We start from the raw sequence: 2,500 nt of genomic DNA on the forward strand, positions 1-2,500 counted from the left end.
AGTCTTATGCCTTTCATACATCACTTGTATGAGGTTAGTTTTTAGGTTGTCTGGTCCGGGGGTTACATCTTTCCTCAGATTTTTTACTATCTGCGTTACTTCAATCTCTGTAAATGGGAGGTCATCACTGGGTAAATTTCTTTCTCTCATTTCTGCTCCCGATGTCCAATTTCCTCCCTGTTTGTTATTGTTTATTGTGTCGTTGCTTGATTGTATTTGACTGTGTCCTGGCTCGTCATTTTCCATGCAGTTAGGGTATAAATTTCCTAGAATGTGTTCTATTGTTTCCTGAAGAGTCTTTGTGACTTCTCCATTTTCTTTTGTGATGCTTCTAAACATAACCTTGGTTTTCATCTTATTTCGTGCAATTTTATACGGTAGGATGAATGGATTTTTCGTAGCCTTAGTACATAGAGTTTTCCAACTGTTGTTTTTAGCCTGTTCTATCATGTTGTTATACGTGTCATGTTCTTTATAGTATTCCTTTTTGTATTGTTCTCTGATATCCCCTTTCGCCTTTTGATACCTCCTTCGTAGTGCTCTGACTCTCTTCCTTTCAATTTCTAGGTCTCTTGACCACCAAGTATTCGGTTTTTGTTTAGAAGGTTTTTTCTTTTTACTGAATTCCTTCTTAAGTTTCTCGATTTTCTCGTGTAGCGTATTCACTATTTCTTCAATACTTTCCTTCGTGTTTATTTTCCCCTGGACTTCCTCAAACCAGGGATCAATTTGCAACTTTTCCATGACTTTTGTTTGCCCTTTTAACGTTAGGCCATATTCCTCTGGAAGTTCTTCATTTTTAATAACAACTTTAATGTATCTGTGATCGCTGTGATTATAGGTTTTAAGTACTTCCCAGCTTTTAATATCCTGGTTTAGGTTTGCGTCACATATGGTGAGGTCAATCCAACCCCTCGCCCTACTTGTTTTAAATGTCGGAGGTGATTCTTTGGCATTTAATAATGTCAGGTTGTGTAATACTGTGAATTCTAATACTTTTTCACCTTTCTCATCCGTCTCCGTGCTTCCCCAAATTTGATGTTTTGAGTTGAAGTCACCCATTATTATCGTGTTAATGTCTATAAATTTCTGTAAAATGTTTCCTATTGCTGACATTGCCAGCTCGACGTTTTCATTCGGAGGACAGTAGCAGTTGATAATTACCAATTCTCTTTCACCTTTATTTATCTTGACTGCTATTAGTTTTTGTTCTATAATAATTGGGAAAGCGGTTATATTTTCTTTGTGTATTATGATGGCTGTCTTCGGGTCTTTGTTGTTGGCTATAACTTTATGCTTTAGCGGAAACCCTATGATTTTGTTGTTGAGCGAATATGGTTCTTGGAGTACAGATATGTCGAATTCTTCTTCTTGTTGAAAATTGTTTAGTGACTGATTTGCCTTAAATGCCCTGCCTAAATTTACCTGTATTATTTGTATTTCAGTGCTATTCGCCATTGTGCCTGTGTGTTGGGTACTCTTAGTTTAGTCTAGCTAGAATTTTGCCTTTCTCGGCCTGTACCTTTGTTATGTATACCGGGCATTCCCTGGACATCATAGAATGATCTGTCTCCGTGCGACCCTCAGTCTCGCAGATGTTGCAGTGCGATTCTGCTTCACATTCTCTTTGGTAGTGACCTCGTTGGCCACAGTTAATGCAGCGCTGGGGGCCATCGCAATCGGGAGCAATGTGGCCGTGCATGGCGCATCTTGTGCATCTGGGCCAAAAGATGTCGTCAAAGATCGGGCATCGTGACCAGCCGATGTTCAGTGCAGTTCGGCTTCCGATTGCTTTGTTTGCACTTCGATTTAGGGCAAGAATCACTGTCTTGCCTCTCTTGCCCGGCCATGTCTTCTTTATTGTTATGTCTTCTGGCGAGCACACCAAACAGTTTTGCCTGATGATTCGGGCTGGGAGATTGACCTCGTCAATTTCATCCTCGAGTCCAATTATTTTCTTATGGATCCTGTTCTCCTTTGGGAGCTTGGCTTCAACATTTCTCAGTTCTCTGTCCTTCTGAATGAACTGGAGAATCTTAGCTGAGTCTTCTTTTGACTTCGTCATCACGACAATTCCCTCTCTCCCTGGCCGAATTGTTGCTTCTTGGATTCCCAGGTCGAGGGGATCCACCCGCTGCCTCAGAAGCGATGCGACCTCTTTTTTCTCCATTGTTCCGGAAGATACCACCAGAGCATAGGTTGGTCGGCTCTCGGTTGCGGGAGTGTTGCTCTGTGTTGGCTCTTCCCTTTGTTCGAGTGGTTCTTCTTGTCTTCTTTTCTCCAATTCTTCGATCCTGCCTTTTTGGAACGCAATCTGTTGGGCCTGTTCCATTAACAGGTTTTTCAATTTAGCTTGTTCGGAGATTATCGCTTCAATCTGCTGGGCTACCGCCTCGTCGCCGCCCGTCAATGTAGAGATTTTAATGAGAGCCCTCATAGTGTTCTTGTCTGCTTTGGAAAGTCTAGACAAAACTGTACCCTTTTCTCCGCGGCTGGTTGG

Source organism: Rhipicephalus microplus, unplaced genomic scaffold (assembly GCF_043290135.1).
Source record: "Rhipicephalus microplus isolate Deutch F79 unplaced genomic scaffold, USDA_Rmic scaffold_626, whole genome shotgun sequence".
Taxonomy (NCBI): Eukaryota; Metazoa; Arthropoda; class Arachnida; order Ixodida; family Ixodidae; genus Rhipicephalus; species Rhipicephalus microplus.